This window comes from Aquarana catesbeiana, linkage group LG01 (genome assembly GCF_042186555.1).
Source record: "Aquarana catesbeiana isolate 2022-GZ linkage group LG01, ASM4218655v1, whole genome shotgun sequence".
Classification (NCBI taxonomy): Eukaryota; Metazoa; Chordata; class Amphibia; order Anura; family Ranidae; genus Aquarana; species Aquarana catesbeiana.
In genome coordinates, this window is record NC_133324.1 from 276,335,169 (window position 1) to 276,342,668 (window position 7,500).

The 7,500-nt window shown below is 45.0% G+C and overlaps 8 non-coding genes across 8 annotated transcripts; all 8 read right to left on the reverse strand.

Moving 5' to 3' along the window:
* Positions 1 to 592: 592 nt before the first annotated feature.
* On the reverse strand, positions 593 to 707 carry LOC141124937 (U5 spliceosomal RNA). Its single transcript, XR_012241255.1, has one exon. It is a non-coding gene; the product is annotated as a U5 spliceosomal RNA (small nuclear RNA).
* A 758-nt stretch (positions 708 to 1,465) lies between these two features.
* On the reverse strand, positions 1,466 to 1,580 carry LOC141124820 (U5 spliceosomal RNA). The gene has a single exon (XR_012241153.1). It is a non-coding gene; the product is annotated as a U5 spliceosomal RNA (small nuclear RNA).
* A 755-nt stretch (positions 1,581 to 2,335) lies between these two features.
* LOC141124911 (U5 spliceosomal RNA) lies at positions 2,336 to 2,450 on the reverse strand. Its single transcript, XR_012241231.1, has one exon. It is a non-coding gene; the product is annotated as a U5 spliceosomal RNA (small nuclear RNA).
* A 752-nt stretch (positions 2,451 to 3,202) lies between these two features.
* On the reverse strand, positions 3,203 to 3,317 carry LOC141124938 (U5 spliceosomal RNA). Its single transcript, XR_012241256.1, has one exon. It is a non-coding gene; the product is annotated as a U5 spliceosomal RNA (small nuclear RNA).
* A 758-nt stretch (positions 3,318 to 4,075) lies between these two features.
* LOC141124821 (U5 spliceosomal RNA) lies at positions 4,076 to 4,190 on the reverse strand. Its single transcript, XR_012241154.1, has one exon. It is a non-coding gene; the product is annotated as a U5 spliceosomal RNA (small nuclear RNA).
* Positions 4,191 to 4,948: 758 nt separating this feature from the next.
* Positions 4,949 to 5,063, reverse strand: LOC141124940 (U5 spliceosomal RNA). The gene has a single exon (XR_012241257.1). It is a non-coding gene; the product is annotated as a U5 spliceosomal RNA (small nuclear RNA).
* A 758-nt stretch (positions 5,064 to 5,821) lies between these two features.
* LOC141124822 (U5 spliceosomal RNA) lies at positions 5,822 to 5,936 on the reverse strand. Its single transcript, XR_012241155.1, has one exon. It is a non-coding gene; the product is annotated as a U5 spliceosomal RNA (small nuclear RNA).
* Positions 5,937 to 6,694: 758 nt separating this feature from the next.
* LOC141124824 (U5 spliceosomal RNA) lies at positions 6,695 to 6,809 on the reverse strand. The gene has a single exon (XR_012241156.1). It is a non-coding gene; the product is annotated as a U5 spliceosomal RNA (small nuclear RNA).
* Between the last annotated feature and the right edge of the window lie 691 nt (positions 6,810 to 7,500).

Sequence of the window (7,500 nt, forward strand, 5' to 3'; positions counted from 1 at the left end):
CAAGCTAAAAATGTCAAAATATATCACCTGAGATACATTAGGGTTATGCAAATAAGGAAAAGTGAAAGGACGGCCCACTGCCGGGGATAATGAGAGAAGGCCGCTATAGAGCAGGACAGCCTAATTTGCATGTCTTTACAGCTGCATAGCGGGAATCAGCAGGCGCTTGTAGCAATTCGCTTCATCAGAACCGCATAAAAGGCGCGCGGCAATGGAATTGGGGAATATAGCGCGTTGCCCTGTGCTTTTTAAAGGATCCCTTAAAAAGAGTCGAATAGGACCGCACAGGGGCCGACTTACCGAGAATGGAGCACGCGGGAAGTTTTTTCAACGTTTTGCTAACAGGAGCGAGTCCGCAAGAATTCAAGCAGGAGCCGCTTTGGTTGGCTACACCGTCAACTTTCATTTGAGGCCAACCGCACAAAGCCAACAAAAAAAGACACCCAAAAATGCTCCGATAACTTGTAGGTAGACCAAGACCACCAAATGGTTTTCGATGCCACGTTGACCACCACCACCACCAACAACATTAACGCTGTCTCAGCATCTTTCCAAATCAAAAGAACTCAAGCTATTTTTCACCAGATTAGCAAGCCCAGCTTTAGTTAGGCATCAAAAAATTCTCTGAAACTCATAGTTGTTCCCCTCCACGGAAATCTTTAGTAAAAGGCGAAAGATTTATTCGATCTGAAGAGAAACCAGAGTATAACAGGCAAACATCCTAAACTAGGTCTCGGCGGCGCACACATGCTGCTCTACTCATGGCGACTCCGTAGACGCTATCATTTCTCAGCAAAAACATAGCCAAATAAGGTGCAGAACTGATTAAAAGAAATGACAAGTCAAAGAAAAACACCACTAGAAAGAGTTTGTCAAGCTAAAAATGTCAAAATATATCACCTGAGATACATTAGGGTTATGCAAATAAGGAAAAGTGAAAGGACGGCCCACTGCCGGGGATAATGAGAGAAGGCCGCTATAGAGCAGGACAGCCTAATTTGCATGTCTTTACAGCTGCATAGCGGGAATCAGCAGGCGCTTGTAGCAATTCGCTTCATCAGAACCGCATAAAAGGCGTGCGGCAATGGAATTGGGGAATATAGCGCGTTGCCCTGTGCTTTTTAAAGGATCCCTTAAAAAGAGTCGAATAGGACCGCACAGGGGCCGACTTACCGAGAATGGAGCACGCGGGAAGTTTTTTCAACGTTTTGCTAACAGGAGCGAGTCCGCAAGAATTCAAGCAGGAGCCGCTTTGGTTGGCTACACCGTCAACTTTCATTTGAGGCCAACCGCACAAAGCCAACAAAAAAAGACACCCAAAAATGCTCCGATAACTTGTAGGTAGACCAAGACCACCAAATGGTTTTCGATGCCACGTTGACCACCACCACCACCAACAACATTAACGCTGTCTCAGCATCTTTCCAAATCAAAAGAACTCAAGCTATTTTTCACCAGATTAGCAAGCCCAGCTTTAGCTAGGCATCAAAAAATTCTCTGAAACTCATAGTTGTTCCCCTCCACGGAAATCTTTAGTAAAAGGCGAAAGATTTATTCGATCTGAAGAGAAACCAGAGTATAACAGGCAAACATCCTAAACTAGGTCTCGGCGGCGCACACATGCTGCTCTACTCATGGCGACTCCGTAGACGCTATCATTTCTCAGCAAAAACATAGCCAAATAAGGTGCAGAACTGATTAAAAGAAATGACAAGTCAAAGAAAAACACCACTAGAAAGAGTTTGTCAAGCTAAAAATGTCAAAATATATCACCTGAGATACATTAGGGTTATGCAAATAAGGAAAAGTGAAAGGACGGCCCACTGCCGGGGATAATGAGAGAAGGCCGCTATAGAGCAGGACAGCCTAATTTGCATGTCTTTACAGCTGCATAGCGGGAATCAGCAGGCGCTTGTAGCAATTCGCTTCATCAGAACCGCATAAAAGGCGCGCGGCAATGGAATTGGGGAATATAGCGCGTTGCCCTGTGCTTTTTAAAGGATCCCTTAAAAAGAGTCGAATAGGACCGCACAGGGGCCGACTTACCGAGAATGGAGCACGCGGGAAGTTTTTTCAATGTTTTGCTAACAGGAGCGAGTCCGCAAAAATTCAAGCAGGAGCCGCTTTGGTTGGCTACACCGTCAACTTTCATTTGAGGCCAACCGCACAAAGCCAACAACAAAAGACACCCAAAAATGCTCCGATAACTTGTAGGTAGACCAAGACAACCAAATGGTTTTCGATGCCACGTTGACCACCACCACCAACAACAACAACGCTGTCTCAGCATCTTTCCAAATCAAAAGAACTCAAGCTATTTTTCACCAGATTAGCAAGCCCAGCTTTAGCTAGGCATCAAAAAATTCTCTGAAACTCATAGTTGTTCCCCTCCACGGAAATCTTTAGTAAAAGGCGAAAGATTTATTCAATCTGAAGAGAAACCAGAGTATAACAGGCAAACATCCTAAACTAGGTCTCGGCGGCGCACACATGCTGCTCTACTCATGGCGACTCCGTAGACGCTATCATTTCTCAGCAAAAACATAGCCAAATAAGGTGCAGAACTGATTAAAAGAAATGACAAGTCAAAGAAAAACACCACTAGAAAGAGTTTGTCAAGCTAAAAATGTCAAAATATATCACCTGAGATACATTAGGGTTATGCAAATAAGGAAAAGTGAAAGGACGGCCCACTGCCGGGGATAATGAGAGAAGGCCGCTATAGAGCAGGACAGCCTAATTTGCATGTCTTTACAGCTGCATAGCGGGAATCAGCAGGCGCTTGTAGCAATTCGCTTCATCAGAACCGCATAAAAGGCGCGCGGCAATGGAATTGGGGAATATAGCGCGTTGCCCTGTGCTTTTTAAAGGATCCCTTAAAAAGAGTCGAATAGGACCGCACAGGGGCCGACTTACCGAGAATGGAGCACGCGGGAAGTTTTTTCAACGTTTTGCTAACAGGAGCGAGTCCGCAAGAATTCAAGCAGGAGCCGCTTTGGTTGGCTACACCGTCAACTTTCATTTGAGGCCAACCGCACAAAGCCAACAAAAAAAGACACCCAAAAATGCTCCGATAACTTGTAGGTAGACCAAGACCACCAAATGGTTTTCGATGCCACGTTGACCACCACCAACAACATTAACGCTGTCTCAGCATCTTTCCAAATCAAAAGAACTCAAGCTATTTTTCACCAGATTAGCAAGCCCAGCTTTAGTTAGGCATCAAAAAATTCTCTGAAACTCATAGTTGTTCCCCTCCACGGAAATCTTTAGTAAAAGGCGAAAGATTTATTCGATCTGAAGAGAAACCAGAGTATAACAGGCAAACATCCTAAACTAGGTCTCGGCGGCGCACACATGCTGCTCTACTCATGGCGACTCCGTAGACGCTATCATTTCTCAGCAAAAACATAGCCAAATAAGGTGCAGAACTGATTAAAAGAAATGACAAGTCAAAGAAAAACACCACTAGAAAGAGTTTGTCAAGCTAAAAATGTCAAAATATATCACCTGAGATACATTAGGGTTATGCAAATAAGGAAAAGTGAAAGGACGGCCCACTGCCGGGGATAATGAGAGAAGGCCGCTATAGAGCAGGACAGCCTAATTTGCATGTCTTTACAGCTGCATAGCGGGAATCAGCAGGCGCTTGTAGCAATTCGCTTCATCAGAACCGCATAAAAGGCGTGCGGCAATGGAATTGGGGAATATAGCGCGTTGCCCTGTGCTTTTTAAAGGATCCCTTAAAAAGAGTCGAATAGGACCGCACAGGGGCCGACTTACCGAGAATGGAGCACGCGGGAAGTTTTTTCAACGTTTTGCTAACAGGAGCGAGTCCGCAAGAATTCAAGCAGGAGCCGCTTTGGTTGGCTACACCGTCAACTTTCATTTGAGGCCAACCGCACAAAGCCAACAAAAAAAGACACCCAAAAATGCTCCGATAACTTGTAGGTAGACCAAGACCACCAAATGGTTTTCGATGCCACGTTGACCACCACCACCACCAACAACATTAACGCTGTCTCAGCATCTTTCCAAATCAAAAGAACTCAAGCTATTTTTCACCAGATTAGCAAGCCCAGCTTTAGCTAGGCATCAAAAAATTCTCTGAAACTCATAGTTGTTCCCCTCCACGGAAATCTTTAGTAAAAGGCGAAAGATTTATTCGATCTGAAGAGAAACCAGAGTATAACAGGCAAACATCCTAAACTAGGTCTCGGCGGCGCACACATGCTGCTCTACTCATGGCGACTCCGTAGACGCTATCATTTCTCAGCAAAAACATAGCCAAATAAGGTGCAGAACTGATTAAAAGAAATGACAAGTCAAAGAAAAACACCACTAGAAAGAGTTTGTCAAGCTAAAAATGTCAAAATATATCACCTGAGATACATTAGGGTTATGCAAATAAGGAAAAGTGAAAGGACGGCCCACTGCCGGGGATAATGAGAGAAGGCCGCTATAGAGCAGGACAGCCTAATTTGCATGTCTTTACAGCTGCATAGCGGGAATCAGCAGGCGCTTGTAGCAATTCGCTTCATCAGAACCGCATAAAAGGCGCGCGGCAATGGAATTGGGGAATATAGCGCGTTGCCCTGTGCTTTTTAAAGGATCCCTTAAAAAGAGTCGAATAGGACCGCACAGGGGCCGACTTACCGAGAATGGAGCACGCGGGAAGTTTTTTCAACGTTTTGCTAACAGGAGCGAGTCCGCAAGAATTCAAGCAGGAGCCGCTTTGGTTGGCTACACCGTCAACTTTCATTTGAGGCCAACCGCACAAAGCCAACAAAAAAAGACACCCAAAAATGCTCCGATAACTTGTAGGTAGACCAAGACCACCAAATGGTTTTCGATGCCACGTTGACCACCACCACCACCAACAACATTAACGCTGTCTCAGCATCTTTCCAAATCAAAAGAACTCAAGCTATTTTTCACCAGATTAGCAAGCCCAGCTTTAGTTAGGCATCAAAAAATTCTCTGAAACTCATAGTTGTTCCCCTCCACGGAAATCTTTAGTAAAAGGCGAAAGATTTATTCGATCTGAAGAGAAACCAGAGTATAACAGGCAAACATCCTAAACTAGGTCTCGGCGGCGCACACATGCTGCTCTACTCATGGCGACTCCGTAGACGCTATCATTTCTCAGCAAAAACATAGCCAAATAAGGTGCAGAACTGATTAAAAGAAATGACAAGTCAAAGAAAAACACCACTAGAAAGAGTTTGTCAAGCTAAAAATGTCAAAATATATCACCTGAGATACATTAGGGTTATGCAAATAAGGAAAAGTGAAAGGACGGCCCACTGCCGGGGATAATGAGAGAAGGCCGCTATAGAGCAGGACAGCCTAATTTGCATGTCTTTACAGCTGCATAGCGGGAATCAGCAGGCGCTTGTAGCAATTCGCTTCATCAGAACCGCATAAAAGGCGTGCGGCAATGGAATTGGGGAATATAGCGCGTTGCCCTGTGCTTTTTAAAGGATCCCTTAAAAAGAGTCGAATAGGACCGCACAGGGGCCGACTTACCGAGAATGGAGCACGCGGGAAGTTTTTTCAACGTTTTGCTAACAGGAGCGAGTCCGCAAGAATTCAAGCAGGAGCCGCTTTGGTTGGCTACACCGTCAACTTTCATTTGAGGCCAACCGCACAAAGCCAACAAAAAAAGACACCCAAAAATGCTCCGATAACTTGTAGGTAGACCAAGACCACCAAATGGTTTTCGATGCCACGTTGACCACCACCACCACCAACAACATTAACGCTGTCTCAGCATCTTTCCAAATCAAAAGAACTCAAGCTATTTTTCACCAGATTAGCAAGCCCAGCTTTAGCTAGGCATCAAAAAATTCTCTGAAACTCATAGTTGTTCCCCTCCACGGAAATCTTTAGTAAAAGGCGAAAGATTTATTCGATCTGAAGAGAAACCAGAGTATAACAGGCAAACATCCTAAACTAGGTCTCGGCGGCGCACACATGCTGCTCTACTCATGGCGACTCCGTAGACGCTATCATTTCTCAGCAAAAACATAGCCAAATAAGGTGCAGAACTGATTAAAAGAAATGACAAGTCAAAGAAAAACACCACTAGAAAGAGTTTGTCAAGCTAAAAATGTCAAAATATATCACCTGAGATACATTAGGGTTATGCAAATAAGGAAAAGTGAAAGGACGGCCCACTGCCGGGGATAATGAGAGAAGGCCGCTATAGAGCAGGACAGCCTAATTTGCATGTCTTTACAGCTGCATAGCGGGAATCAGCAGGCGCTTGTAGCAATTCGCTTCATCAGAACCGCATAAAAGGCACGCGGCAATGGAATTGGGGAATATAGCGCGTTGCCCTTTGCTTTTTAAAGGATCCCTTAAAAAGAGTGGAATAGGACCGCACAGGGGCCGACTTACCGAGAACGGAGCACGCGGGAAGTTTTTTCAACGTTTTGCTAACAGGAGCGAGTCCGCAAGAATTCAAGCAGGAGCCGCTTTGGTTGGCTACACCGTCAACTTTCATTTGAGGCCAACCGCACAAAGCCAACAAAAAAAGACACCCAAAAATGCTCCGATAACTTGTAGGTAGACCAAGACCACCAAATGGTTTTCGATGCCACGTTGACCACCACCACCACCAACAACATTAACGCTGTCTCAGCATCTTTCCAAATCAAAAGAACTCAAGCTATTTTTCACCAGATTAGCAAGCCCAGCTTTAGCTAGGCATCAAAAAATTCTCTGAAACTCATAGTTGTTCCCCTCCACGGAAATCTTTAGTAAAAGGCGAAAGATTTATTCGATCTGAAGAGAAACCAGAGTATAACAGGCAAGCATCCTAAACTAGGTCTCGGCGGCGCACACATGCTGCTCTACTCATGGCGACTCCGTAGACGCTATCATTTCTCAGCAAAAACATAGCCAAATAAGGTGCAGAACTGATTAAAAGAAATGACAAGTCAAAGAAAAACACCACTAGAAAGAGTTTGTCAAGCTAAAAATGTCAAAATATATCACCTGAGATACATTAGGGTTATGCAAATAAGGAACAGTGAAAGGACGGCCCACTGCCGGGGATAATGAGAGAAGGCCGCTATAGAGCAGGACAGCCTAATTTGCATGTCTTTACAGCTGCATAGCGGGAATCAGCAGGCGCTTGTAGCAATTCGCTTCATCAGAACCGCATAAAAGGCGCGCGGCAATGGAATTGGGGAATATAGCGCGTTGCCCTGTGCTTTTTAAAGGATCCCTTAAAAAGAGTGGAATAGGACCGCACAGGGGCCGACTTACCGAGAATGGAGCACGCGGGAAGTTTTTTCAACGTTTTGCTAACAGGAGCGAGTCCGCAAGAATTCAAGCAGGAGCCGCTTTGGTTGGCTACACCGTCAACTTTCATTTGAGGCCAACCGCACAAAGCCAACAATAAAAGACACCCAAAAATGCTCCGATAACTTGTAGGTAGACCAAGACCACCAAATGGTTTTCGATGCCACGTTGACCACCACCACCACCAAC